Consider the following 15,396-nt stretch of genomic DNA (forward strand, 5'->3'; position numbering starts at 1 on the left):
CCCAAGGCCTCTCATAAACATCTCAGAGCTGAACAGCTTTTTTTCTCTCTCTCTCTCAGAAGTCAGCCTGTGGGCTCTCGCTCACAATATTACAAGGTTTCTTTTGTTTCTTCTGGCAGCGTGGTACCCTGGGATCCATCCATACAAGCCCACATGGGGATACTGGGTGTCAGAGGACTGCTCAGCCTTGATGTCCCTGGGAGGCACGAGCTGAGCTGTACTGGTAGAGCCGCGAACATTTTTCATGGTGATTTATGGGCCAAAGATGATGATAAAATAACGCCAGAATTTTCTTCCAAAGGAAACAGTAGTGAAAAAGGAGAGGTATTTGAATTGGGGTGCATTCTCCAAAGTCAAAAAGTCTTTGACCAGAGGGCAGGGCGTGAATGAGAATACGTGCAGGTGGTCTGTGGGCTGTTCTGCCTTCATCCGGGCTGGGTCAGTTTACCTCTCTGTCCCCGCACACTGACCTTTTAATATGGGCTATACCTCCTCTCCTTTCACCCTGGCTTTTATGGCCCCATGTAAATCTCTCTCTGGTAACACAAGCTTGTCAGCCCTCCTCTAGCCCCTTTCTTTTCAACACATTTATCCTCATAGAGAATTCAAAGAGGGGCTGTAAGCAGGGAGGTGATATGTGGGTCTACTTGAGTTAAAGTAGACTGAAAAAGGAGGGATGATCAAAAAGGAGAAAGTCCAGAGCGAAACCTTAGACATGGGAACGGCTGGACACTCCAGTGGGCAAGAAAGCTCCTCTAAGATGAAAGCCAGTCGTCCATCAATAAGTCATTACAGCAGACATGTAGATCCAGAAATAAGAACGCTGACAATCACGGTCAGCGGCAGCATTAAGACGTGGAGTGAGACTTGGGAGGGATTGCAAGGTGAGACGGATGCTTGCCATGAAATAAATAAAAGATTATACAAAAATGGAAAATGAAAAAGTGATGAGCACCATCTGCTGGATTTTGTTTTTATAGCTGTAACTGCCATTTTTTTGTGCTACAGAAAAAAGGGGGAAAAAAAGGCTCCAAGGGTTTCTGGTCTGTTAGAACAAACACACACTGGAAAGTTGGTGCAAGGAGGTCACTAACTGCTCAGACAGGATTCCCTTTTACAACATGGTGTGCTGCAATAAAATGCCACCCAGAGAAGTCCGTTTTACGTCCTTGGGGTTGTTTGTGCGCTATTTATAACACAACAATATATCGTTTTCTCCAGCTGGAGAAGGATGTTGTTTAATGTACAATGTTGAATGTGTGTTCATGTGGAGGAAGCGTGAAGGGAAAAACAAGACTAAAATTTGGGGGGGGTTTCAAAAGAGGCAGATCTGACCTGACCCTGATCCGTCTTAGTTAACCAATAAGAGGTATAACAGCCTGACAGGAGTCACGCTTGCCCTTACTCATGCTGCTAATGTCATATCTTGAAACCAGGAAGCTTTTGGAGGGAAGCGTATGACAAAATTTACAGGGTAGTAAATTCCGCTGCTTTGGCGGCTATATTGACAGCACAATAGGATTGTTTTTTTTCCCCTTTTTTGCCATAAAGCAAAAGTGCAGCAAAGTCAGAGCCATTAATGCCAAACAAACATATTTCATGATGTTTCACTCCTGATATAATTGCATTTTCCCAGCTATTTCAGTAATAATGTGTGATATCAACCCTGGGATGCCTTAATTATTAAAATGGTAAATGTAGCTCCTGAGTGTTGTTCATTACGCCCTGCCAAATTGCTTTGTATTTTCTCCGTGTGACTGATGAGGAATTGTGTATCACTTTAAAATTACAAAGAAATAATTGCACACAAAAGGCCCGCGCACAGAATCCTAATCATCCGAAAGACTTCGGCTCCAAACTAAGACACTATTGAAGTAGATTTTGTTGCACTGATTGCAAAGAAGTCTCGGGGCCAATCAAAGTCATTGTACAAATGTCCACCCATTAGTTGTGGGTCACTTTAACTACTTACTATCTGGCCTTTCATGGCTCTCTGCTTGTTAGGGCTTTAATGACTTCAAATTCCCTGGACAAACGGAGTAGGGAAGAGGTCACGCAGCTCTGCTTTCACTCTTTCACCACGGGGTTGACACTGTTTGTTTGTTTGTTTGTTTGTCTGAAGGGGTTCTTCCAATTTGACACATAAACACATTGATTCTGGATTAGGAGGCCCTAATTAACCCCAAAGTTCAAACGAGTAATTCTACAAAATCTTTGAAAGTCATTAATGACATTTCCAGGAAAAAATAGAACAATGAGAGGAAACAATACGGGTGGCTAACCAGCTGAAGTTTAGATTTAAGTACGCCGTTAGTCGATGACCTTTCACCGACGCTTTGAGATTTACAAAATGGGTTGTTGTGCCATTTGGTGACGGCAAAATCCTCCTGTCCGATGTGCTGGAGACACTCAAATGCTAGTACTTTTTTCTGCAATTTTAGGACAAAGCCAGAGGTGAAATTATGTATATCAATCAGAAAAAAACGTGACTATTAATGTGTATTATCATCGAACGAGACACAGGTGTGAACAACTTTGTCATCTACCCTTTGTCCTCCGCAGAGGATGAGAAACCCTCCAGGCCTCAAAAGCAGCTTCTCTAATGCGCCAAAGACAACCAGATAGGAATGCTTGTTTGCTTTGTGTGCTGGTCTCAGCCGAACATTCAAGGTTCTGTTTTAATTGCTCTATGAGTGGGATGACGGTTTATGTGACTGAATAGTCTTGTTGTTGTTTTTATGTAAATGGAGTCGGGCTCCTAATAAACAAGAATTTCACTTAAAAAAAAAAAAACACCAAAAAAAACTGCTCCACAATGGAAATTGGATAAAGTCCCCAGATGGCCTGTTGAGGAGTTTTCTTTTTTCTTTTTCTTTTTTCAAAATGATGATGACAAACACTCCAAAAAAAAAAAAGAAAAAAAAAAGAGAAAATATTATGTGTGGATGGAGAACAGTCAACATAGATTTGCGGCGGTGTGGCGTGGACGTGGGCTGAGTGTGTTAAATGATGCATCATGAATGACTGGCAGTAGGACAGCACCGTAGCTGGTCTTTTCCTGCCTAGTGAGCAGCTAATGGTGCAGAGAGCACACAGCGGTGGGGGAGGCAAACACTCTGGCCCTGCCATGATGCCAGATGGGCTGTCAGCTCCACATTGTTGCCAGTAACAAAGCCTACTCACCAGGCTCAGAGCTTGTAGGGTATTCACATTCAGAGTGGCGTACACTGCTGGGAGCAGTTGTAGCGCTTGTCTTTGCCCGCCTACTTAAAGCATGAAAAAGCATTTATTCTTTTCTTTATCCAACTTTTAAAGAGGTAATTCAAACAAAGAGTTTATTTTACCTTTTAATTATTGACAAACAGGTGTGTTGAGATCATGAACATCGTTTTGTTTTTTTTTTGTCCCCCTCCGGTAGTTTACCAAAAAATGTTATTAGACTGAATCATTTCGGTTAATCGGTCCACTGAGTGAACTGTTTCCTCATATACAGTTTTTCATACCATTCATAAAATTATCAGGAATTAGGAGTTGACTTAATATATTTGTACATCAGTATCAAGGAAGTTTGAGTTACCGGTTTATCAGCTGGTCTTTATGAGGTTTGACACAATTACTATTTTCTTATTCACCATCTTGAGACATTATATCCTTCAGATTAGAGTTTATTTAGTACTTTGTTATGCTAATATTGCTCTTCATCCCATGTAGGTTTTAATGATGTCTTTGTTTAGTTCATCCTTGGGTGGTTTTGTTTTTTTTTCTGTTATTCATGTTGTTGAGGAAACGGATGATTTATGACTCCTAACGAAAGTCCTGAGATGTAATCAGCACCTGTTTATTCAAAATGCAACAGACAGATGGAGAAGAAAACGTGAAAAAAAAAGATGATCAAAAATATGTCCCCACTGAGTGTGTCTGTGGGGGGGGGGGGGGGGTAAAAAACAACAACATATGTATTCGAGGTGGGAATGAGACGTACCACATCTGTAACACCAGCTCGTTTGTTTTAAGAAGAATCACCAGAGGATACTGCAATATCAGTATTCTGGCCCATCCCCTATGTATGGCAATAACTACAATCCTCCATCAGGTGTCACATTAGACTCTGCATGAACCAAAAAGCAAGAGAAATCATGTGAGTGAGATGTGTTGTGTGTTGTTTAGTCACAGACGTTATTCCAATCAACACTAAATATTTGTAACAGCATCATAAAATCTCTCCAACAAATGTATTTCCTCTGAAACAGACGGATCTTTAAAAAAACACAAAAAAAAACACCAACAAGAAAACACCTATGTGTGCAATAATTGGCCAAATGGTTTGTTTCAATGGAAATGTCCTCCTGTAACAAAGTATACTAACCACACACACACACACACACACACACAAACACACACAAACAAAACACACATAATGAGGCATAAACATATACACATTCAAGAGTGAACAAACCCTACACACACACACACACACACACAAACAAAAACACACATAATGAGGCATAAACATATACACATTCAAGAGTGAACAAACCCTACACACACACACACACACACACACACACACACCTCCCCCATCACTGAGGCATGAACAACCATCTGCCTTCAGTAGCAGCAACACAATGACCAGATCAGAGGAATCCATTCATGCTGTTAAAAATTCATTGCCTTCCTCTGGTTGTCAAACATCTGCAGCCTCTGTCTTCATGTTACAGCCGAGGCAGCAAAGCAGGTTCATCCGAGGAGGCTTTACTCCCAAAGCTCTGGCTCAACTTCTCCATTGCAGATGACTTAATCACTTCTGGTGTTTTCTTAATTGTTTTTGTTGTCTTGTTTTTATCAACGCGACAGAAAGGTCAGCGAAAACCTTGCCAAAACATGCTCATTGCGTAAGAGGTCATGAGAATGTAGAAAGCGCGAGTGTTTAGTCACAGTCTGACGCCGGCGTGGCAGCATGAGAGGAGAGAAACAAGCTAGTTCATCTTTTCCAAGCTCTCACGCTATCTGAGATGAGGAAGGTGCAACTTAGGGAAACTGTGGCTGCCATGGTGTCTTGTGAGCCATGGCAGAGTGTGTGTGTGTGTGTGTGTGTGTGTGTGTGTGTGTAGAGGGGGGGTGTTATTGACCTAACTGTGGACGTCTGTGACATCTATCAGGAGGGTTGTAAGTCATCAGAGAGGGGAACTGAGGGTAGATCAGTGGATTTTGTGCGTTTGCGTGCGATGAAGACAGTAGACAACAACACCACCGGCGAAAACAAGTTCACCAGGAGTTCACCATGTTCCTCACCAGTCTGACATGACCAACTTGTTTTTGTTTCAGGCTGTCTAATTTGTATCTACGTCATTTGTTTTCTCACCTTCCTTCTCGACGCCAGTCTCCGCGCGTGCGCTGATGGCTGTTGGTGCCGTACGTGCAGTGAAGAGTGCACATGAACGTGCTTGTGAAGTCATTTTGAGGTTTGTGGGATCTGAATAAAGATGTGTATCAGTGAGAAGGGGCAAGCTGTCTATCATCTATCGGGGCCGTGGGAGAGAGAAAGAGAAAAAAAAAAAACAAGACCTTGTTGCTTCAATTTTTTAATTTTATGCCTCAAGATACAATTTGTTTCAGTGAAGAAACTGGTGGCCAAAAAATACAACTAAATTTTGTAATAGCTTGGACAAGGGTACAACTTGTATCGCTCATGAATTGAGGGAACAAAATATACACGTTTTTTTTCCCCTGAATGGCCAGGAAAAAAAAAATCTCTGGTCACTTCAGGACTCTGAATGTATCCTTCAATCTTTACAGATGCCCTTATAAATGTATCAAAGGACAGAAAAATATACTCCGAACAACTACTTTGATCTGACGTTGTTTAAAACTATAATTACCACATTAAAACTTTTAAAACACCAGCTACTCTTCTCTCTCGTCATAAAAATTAGAGATTACATGAATAAACTACAGATTTTACATTTTAAAAGTTTAACAGTTGGATACAAGGTTTCTCCCGCTTCTCTCTATTGTCCATCTTCGCTGTGACCTGGGGGCCCATTATATTTTTTGTTTTGCTGGATTTGGGACTGAGATCGGACCCTCCAAAATATCTGCGATGCCACAAATCCTGCTCCTAAGATAATTCCATTTTCACTTCATTAAAGCTCACATGGATCGGTGTGAAACCAGTCTGCCATCACTCCAGGCGGCTCCAACATTCAACTGTGGCAACATGAAGGACAATGTCTCTTTTGACCGATGAGGTTTCTTTGAGGTGAGTGAAAATATGGGTCAAGTACCACAGATGCTGCCGATATAATGTAACACTGTTTTGATGCTCCGCACTCCAAAGAGAGGCCGCTGAAGCCGCTGGCCTGATGTGATTTGATTACATGCGAGGGAAAGTGTTGCAACATCAACGGTATTTTGACACTACAAACTCACGGAATACAGATCCAGTGATTGTCATCTTTGTGCGCAAGTCTGGGTTAGAGATGTTTTGAGAGCTGAGACTAAAAAGCATTTCATATCCCATCGGTAGCGGACAGAATCGAGACAGCTTGGAGATCTATCGGAGCACTTGTTGGAGAAACGTATTATATAACCAAATGTAAAATGGATTATTTTTGAAAACTTGATTTATGACACCGGCTGCTGGGGTGTTACAAAGCCAGTACACTATCATTATCTATGTAGGAGAAATAGAAAAGCCCTGCAGATGATTTAGAAATATGATGATGGAAGAAACGATCTTTCTCAATGTATTATGAAGGCAGCCAGCCCCTGGGCTTTCAAAAACAGAGAGTCTAATGAATCATGGGGGGGATGAGACAAGGAGAACTAAAGAAAAAGTTGCTACGCATAATGCTCGGAAGGGAGAAGGTAAAATGCAGTGGGTGTTGTATGAGTCACTATTACTGGAGCCTTGTCAGAGACGACAGACGATGTAAGGTGAGTAAGACTGATAAAAGTCTGAACAACAGAGGTGAGAGGGATCAGGTTACAGGTGCAGGAGAACGCTTGTTGATGTGTGTTTAGCTCACAATTCCTTTACCGCCTGTGATTACATGTGTGGCGTAAGAGGAGCCCGGTCCTGCTCAGGCTGAACCGTCTACGAGACAACGTGCCTTTAAATGTAAAGACATATTCCTCTTGTGTCAGCTGAGCCATACCAGAGACATCAGCACCACATCGTTCTTAACAAGCAGTTCTCAGAGTGAGGGTTGAGGACCCTCGGGAGTCCTTGAGGGTCTTCCAGGGGGTCCTCGGTAGAATGAGGGAAAAAAAATCACTTTTATCTTTAAATGTTTTGTTCCTAATGTTCTGATCTTTTTTGTATTTTAATGTACGGTCTTTTTTTTGGCCTGTTAAATCATTGCCTTTCTACCATGTCTTCAAGAAATTAAATGGATTTCCTTGGGGGGGGGGGTGTTTGATTGGCAAATTTGCAAAAAATTAGATTTATCAGACAGTGAGCAACCGACATTTACCAGATGAGAGAAAGAGAAGCCGGTGGTCAAATCCTGTTCCGAACCACAAAGATAATTTTTGGAAAGTTGCAGTTCCTCTCCAGCATGAACAAACGTGCTTATCTGAACCCAAATCATGAACTCACCCATAATCAGACCTTTTATTTCCCAAACCAACTCTTAGTGCTGACACGTAATAAAACATCATTATTTTTTGCCGTTACTTTTGCGGGGCACAATAGCTGGCGTATCTCCCATCGCTGATAAGTCGCTAATGAAGGAAGAAAAAGCTTACGGGTCCTATCAGAGGGACAGAACAAACAAGCTATTCTATTATTTGGGTTGGAGGACTCATTGGAATTTTTGAAGGAATAGTTTAACATGTTTGGAACATACTTGCTGAGAGTCATTTGGAAATTCCACTCTCATGTCTGCAGGTTAAACTTGGAGCTGGAAACAGAAGGTCACTTAGGCTGGAAACAGCCGGTCTGGCTCAAAAGGATGAATCTGCATCTCTAAAGTTCAATGAATAACATCACATGATGTAGGATTTATCCAAACGAAGGGCAGAAGTAAGACTTTGCAGTTTCATGAAGTATTTCTTGACCAGGTTCCATGATTTCCTGCAGTTTCACGCTCTTGCCTGGCAATCCTGCTCCAGTCTTAAAGGTTATTCCTCACGATCTCCCGCGCTATCGATCTATAACGTGCTTGTGCCTTATCTACCACTGCAATGAGCATATTCCCCCAAAATGTCAAACTATTCCTTTGAGGATCAGAACTAAATGTGTAAATCAAGATTAACAAACACACATGAAACGTGCAAGCTCTTTGTGATTGAATGCTTTCTTACTCATGAGTTGTCATGATAAGAGCCAGGGATGGCGGGGAAAGAAGATTCAGGGCTTCCTTCCTATCTCCTTAAGCCAAGAAAACATCATAAACCTTCTTTTATGATAGAGGGAGGAGATATTGCCCTCCAGCTACAGACAACCCCCATAAAAAAAAAGTGTTCAGGATAAAACCTGTTTTGCATTTTCACCTGAAATTCTTGCGTAAAACTTTGAAAGTGATCCCCAAGAAGTAATTACTGGTAAACAATCACTCAGAACATCTTATTTTTCATGACTCACTGTGATGCTTTGCTAACTGCATGTGTCACATGCCCTCTCGTCTTATGACAGTCCCCACTGGGGGCGTAGAGAGCGAAAAGGAGAGAAAACAGGAACAAACCTTTGTGTTTATTTTGACCAAATGTCAACTACTGGGAGTGGCTGAACTACCAGTTTTTCCAACAACAGAATAAGACCAACTGTCACATGGTTGATATTCTGCAACATCTCTTTGTCTCGGGATGCTGAGGATGTGCAGAAACAGCCCAGTCACCAGAGCATCCTGTCTCAACATCTGCTTAGATATATGTCAGTGTCTCCTAATTTTGTCAGATAACTTATAAAACCAGATGGAAAGCTCCCGAGGGGAGACAGGGGTCCTCTTTAATTCTATTACTCCACCCAACACACACACACACACACACACACACACACACACACACACACACACACACACATATGCATGGAAGACATATGCAGCCAGTGGCGACCACAGAGAGTGGCTCATACACATCCAAGGCTGCCCAAAGGCAAGAGGCCCATGATGGATCAGACACTGATTTGATTTGAAGTGAGTGTGAAAGCCACCGTCCGTGCCCTCTGCCAGAGAGGTGAACCGTGATTGAGCAATGGCTGTCTGGAGGGTTCACGCAGGAAACTGTAAGTGGACAGGCTGGACCTGCTGCTAACAATCACCTTTTGTACAAATCGGCTGGAAATGAATTGTTGATTCACAGAGAGTTACAAAAGAAAGAGAAAAAAGGGAGCTCCAGCTGCCGGCTTTTCCACCAGCTCATTTTAGAGATGACACACTATCCTGGATAGCTTGTTAAAAGTAATGATACATCGCACACAGTGGGTTGATGCTTCTGTGTATACAGGACAGTAGTCAAATACATACATAATTACCCTGTTGTCTTTTTACTGCCGTCCCTCTGGACTACTAAAGATATACACCAATTGTTATTGTACAGGATGTTCGCGGTTATATCATTGGAAAATTAACAAATATGAATATGCATTCGTAGATGACTGACTGCTTACTTTGCTAGCAGTCCTTAGCTGTATCACACGCAATGAGGGTTAGTTATTTAGTCTGTTAATTGTTGTTTCTCAGCTGAGAACAATACCTGATGATTAAAACTCTTTTGAAAATATACAAGAGAAAAAAAGAAGAAATTTGTCTCAGAAACAGTGAAAAGGGAGAATAAAAGAAGCAGAATAAAAGTTTTGCAAGGGAGAAGATGGACGCTATCTATCTATATACTGTATTTATTCAACCAACAACAATTCAAGACTGTGTTACAGTTACTTTTTGAAAAATATTCCCTAAAGGAAATACTCGGCGATTCACAGGAAGTGGTGTTATTGGGTTGTTGTTTTGTTTCTGTTTTTTGGAACATAAACAGAAAGCAACTTTGTACAATGGTGGGGAAACAGCAATAGAAACTAAAACTTCTTCTTAAGTCTAAATTTAACCTGTGATATCTCAGCAGCTGTCCACAGTCTGATTGACAGAGGATTGCTACATTAGTCCAGACACTCTGTCAAGTGAAGAGCACTTAGTACTACAACAATGAAACTTTGAAGTACCACGTGGATGTATGTGGAGCGCGCGGAGGTTAGCGGGCGGTATACAAGAAACACTTCAAAATACACAAAGTTTATCTAGGAACAAGACAAAAGTAAACAGTAAATGACAGCGAGGCTTTGAGCTAACTGATGCGTGCGCGCGCACGCACACGCACGCACACACACACACACACACACACACACACACACACACACACACACTCCTCTGGCTGTCATAGTGATGTTATTGATGATAACCTAGAAGCTTTGTTGCCACTCCTGATAATGACACTTTCTGCCAGCTGCCTTGGGGCTTTCCTCTTTGGCCACCACAGCTCAAAGCAAATATCCAAGTGTCTCCCTGCTTGACAGATAATAATCAGTCTAAACAATATGAGTTCATATTGGCTGGCTCCCACCTGAGGCCTGAAAATCCTCTTTCTGTCCCCCAAAAAGGTAGCACTTTATCACATCTTGCCCCTCAAACTCATTGTGCTGATGAGTCGCTGCTGATAATTCATTAATGGATGCTTCCTGTTACTTTGTTTATCGGAAAAGAAGCCGAAGGGGAGATCTCGTTCAAATTTCCAGAGGCGTAATTACAATAAACACACAGTTTTCCTGCTGAATTCGCTCTCAAAACAAACAGCGCCACAAACAGCACCTGTCATATCCTGATCAATAGGCTTCCTGTGGGAACTCGGAGCTGACAGAGTGGCCGGTGCTCATGTCATAAACAGCCCTAAAGCACGGGCCTCCTAAATAATCAAAAAGCCAAAGGACCGGATGTTGGTCTAGGCGAAGCAAATCCAGATGTATTATTTACTCCACATCTTTGTTTACACAAAAACACAATAATCCTCACATATTTGAGGCAGTAGGGGGTGGGAAAGGCAACTCTCTGTATCAGTAATCAGGGATCAGGGATCTACAGTGTTTGCAGCCTTTAGAAAAGAAAAGAATTCAGTTGTGCAGAGAGAAAATAAACCCAAAGGCAGAGTACAAAGGACTGCAGGTCCGGAGCGAGCACGTCCAGGATTCAGCGGACAAGTTGGCTCAAGGAGGAAACTCTCAGGGTTGAGGGAGTATGTTATTTGGTTGTTGTTTTTTTTAAGGGGCCGCTTGCTTTCTGCCTCATGTCGAAACCTCAGTCTCTTATCATTGGTATCATGATGCTTGTCTTGATAAATAAAACACATTTTCAGGCACTTCCTTTGTTTCCACATGATCTGAAAACACTGCAAAACAATGCGTGTACCTGCATATGCCTGCGTGGGCTCCAGTTTAATGAGTAAACTGTGATTAAGAGCCTGACTCATCAACTGAAAGTATGAAAAACAAAGATGGACGGTTGTTAGAATCCTACACCTTTTCCTGGAGACTGAAGGAAGAAGAAAATAAAATATATGTCTTTTGTTTGCTTCAGGCAGTCAATGTAGACGGTGTCATGTTTCAGACAACGAGGCACCGCCGGGACAGTGAAACGTCCCTTTGGCCAGGACTGATAGATATTCCTCCACTTGTGCTTTGTTCTGGTCTGGTGCATCTGACCCCCCCCCCCCCCCCCCCCCGACCAGACTAAGGCTTTATGACACTTGTCACAGGAAGCTCTGTCCATCCAAAAAGGACGCTCATATGTACAAATCCAGCTGGTTGCTTTTCCATCACAATGTTTGAATAATGAATGAAGCCCGTCTTTTCTTTTCTTTTTTTTAGCTAAGTGGTGCTATAAATCAGCGCTAAATGTAAAGGCGGTACGTTTGATGCTCAGAAAGCAGAGGTTAAAGTGTTTGGTTAATAATCTGACACTAAGAGGTAGAGCTTAACTGTGTCCGTGTTTGATGTTCCTCAGCAAAAGATGCTGAGTAACAGCGTGACATCAGCTGTTCGGTGCTGTGGCATTCACTGCTGCTGTGAACGCAGTACATCCTAACACTGAATAAAGGACCTTGACCATGGTGTTATTCTTAAGAGACTTTAAAATTGAATACTAATCATAAACTGTCTTCCTGCTGCACACACCTGAGTAGTTAGATTAAACCTGAATAAACCCATTACTAAGTATTTTCTTCTGCTGAACTTTGTAGTTGAGGGCAGCGTGGAGGTCACTGACAACATTTGATATTTTATAATATTTAGCCCCAGTCTTGGTGTGACAAAACGATGTTCAGAGACGAGCCCGAACTATTGCGTTCCCCTTGGGTTGTTGAGTCATGTGACCCATGGAGAACAGGCCGGGGTTCCACGAAACTGTTGCAGTTTGACATAAACCAATCATATAGCACACGTGACTATAGTTCCAAATAACATTCCCAGTTATTTCTGATTTAAACTGCAGCTAACATGTTCATTAAGAACACTCTCCTCATTTTCGATTCGACGTAAGGGCAGGTTTGGTGGTGGGGTGGCTCCCTCTTCCTCCACTGGTCACTCGACTCTGGAAAAGCTTATCTGCTGTCATCTGGTCTATTGTCTGGCTTATCTGAGGCGATCAGAGCTGAGCTGAGCCTCAGTTCACGTCTCCTCCACTGTCCCGGCATGCCAGATGGAGGACCTCCACCTGCGGAGAGCCTGAAAGAACACTTGCTGTGAACTTCTGTCGTATACAAAAGGAGCGGAGGGTTTTTTTTAGGAACTCGCGTGCATCGTGACTGAAAGTCTTACTTTATGTATAACTTTATTTGTTTTCAGACCGCGGAAAAGAACAGACCCTAAAATGACCATTTAAACTGTCATGCAAATGCTTATATTCAAACGCAGGCGAGTTTGCATTGTGTGTGTGTGTGTGTGTGTGTGTGTGTGTGTGTGTGTGTGTGTGTGTGTGTCAGTGTGCGTGTGTGTCAGTGTGCGTGTGTGTGTGTGTGTGCGTGTGTATACAAGGGAGGCACCAGAGGCCATTTTGCCAATGTGTTCATACTACAGTACAAAAAAACCACAATAGAGACGTTGGTGAAAAAGGAAAGGGAACCCCGATTGCATTTATCATGGACTCATAGAAAACACCCTTCCTATGCAACAATAGCTTGCATTTCTCAACCCAGCCTTGTGGCTTGCTTTGGATCTCAGCCACAGGTGGATCTATTTCCCTCCTGACTGCTGGAGGGTAATGTCACCCATTTCAGTTTTTATTGGTTCATGCCCTGTGTTCTAATTCTGCAGAGACTCCATGTCAGGACAGGCAGCAGCAGAATTTGGGTTAGTCAGCGTGAACATGTTCAGGGATAACAATGGCCTGCTTCCAGATTTGCCCACCAACGTAGCAGTGAAGAAATTAGCTTGTTTGTATTCCAGTGAGAAGAAATGAAAATAAATCACTTGGTCCTCATGCTGAAGGCAAGGCACTTGTTTATGAGTGGCTATTGCTGTCCTGCTGTGACCCTGAAATAACTTTGCCACAAACAGCGAGTCGAATAGATGAATATATTTCATAGTGATGTGGACCCTTAGAGAGATACCATCCTGTGCTCGGGCTTAATTTCTGCTCGCCCCTTGCATTTCATACCGATGCCACTTGAGTATAAGGGACCTTGATTGAGGTCAAGGAGAAATGTTTTAAAGGAGCCAACAGCACATGCAACCCCTCAGCTAAGAAGGAAGTTTAAGAGGGTGCGTTCCAAAGATAAGGGGCGAGCTTTGTCTTTAAAGTGCTTCTATTGTTCAAATTCAAGCTCTTTCTTCAAATACAAACTTTAAAACAAGCAAGCAAACCGGATGCTTTCACATTTTTTTTTTTTTTTTTAATTCTGTTGCAATATCATCATGAATATTTTCCTGTGCCAATTTAACGGGAAAAAAAAAGCAAAGAAAACAAAAAAGCATTTCCATTGGCATTTACTGCTCCGGCAGTTTTAAACATGCCATTCAAGCAAAGTGAGATTATGGGTGCTTCTTACAATATCTGCATTCATGAAATAAGTCGTGTGATAAGCTCTGTGTATCATTTTTCTAGTATCATGTTTCGCTCGCAGAGACTTGACGCATCTGGTCTTGACAGAGGAGAGAGAGAGAGAGAGAGAGAAAAAATGAAGCCATGGGGTGCATGAAGGACGTTCTTCCCTGAGCAGACTTCACACATGGTCTACAGAGATGGGAAAACAAAAGCACCCTGATAGAGCCTTGGCTGATAGATATAGAGGTTGTGCATTCCACAGTGAATAATGAACATTACTATATGCACAAACATGCAGGGACATTCTGGTCGGCATACGTCATTTAAAAGCAGCAGGAGCCCCCAGAATGACGCAGCCATGTCCTCCGATTAGAGACATACAGGCTTAAAAACTTGCTTCATATAGTGGTTTATATTCTGACAGGCTGGATGTAAGAAGGTTAATCTAATAGTACGAAGCAAATTTTACAAAACAAAGGGGTTTTTTTTTATGTTGCTAATGGTTGTTGCTGCCTTTCTCAGAAAAGTATAAATGGGTAAAATGGGAGCTGGGAACTCCTTTTCCTGATTAGGCTGACATAATGAAACTTTAATTCACATCAGCGACCAGTGATTTCTGCTGCCGGCATATCCTAATATTTCCAAACTTCATCTTCCTCTCCAGACGACATGCAACACGACCAAAACCTGCCAGCACAAATGAACAATTCGCGTTTGTCCATCTGAAAGTCATTCTTCAAAATGTCCCTTCGTTTTTCCACTCCGCTCCAAGATGACCTCAGCAGGAGCCTATTTGCTCCAGATCATTGATGGAAACTGGCCCGTTTCTGCTCATTTTCCTTTGTGCCGCATTTCTAAAGTTTGCTTAAAATTCACTTAAGAATTAAATGGAAGCATGACTAGTTGTCTGAGAGAAGAAGCGGAGGTTGTCTTGGCGATCGACAGGCATCTACCTGTGAAAAATGAAGAAAAATGGACAGGAGTTACTATCAGATGGACAATTTTTAATAGTTTTTTTTTTTTTTTAATGCCAGCTATTGTTGGCCATGTTGTCCCCAGATGAAGACAAAGTTAGGGGGGAAAAAATCGCTCTCGTGAAGTGAAGATTCCCGACATCAGATCGTATTTTGAAAAAGTACTTTTCAAATTACTTTCCTTTACGAAAAAGTCCAAGTCTACCTCACGGAAGCATAAGAGGAATTTGTTTGAAATTTGCCATTCAATCAACCTTTTCTAATGACACCTCAAAATTTATGTCAAAATGCATTCATGGAAGCAACTAGTGAGCAATATAAAAAGCCCTAAGTTGTGAGTCTATGAGGCAAGCATATCCACAATTGAGTGCACGCATCGTTTTAAATACACATAA

This window comes from Aulostomus chinensis, chromosome 12 (genome assembly GCF_037954235.1).
Source record: "Aulostomus chinensis isolate RoL2024-O1b breed Wild chromosome 12, RoL_Achi_v1.0, whole genome shotgun sequence".
Taxonomy (NCBI): Eukaryota; Metazoa; Chordata; class Actinopteri; order Syngnathiformes; family Aulostomidae; genus Aulostomus; species Aulostomus chinensis.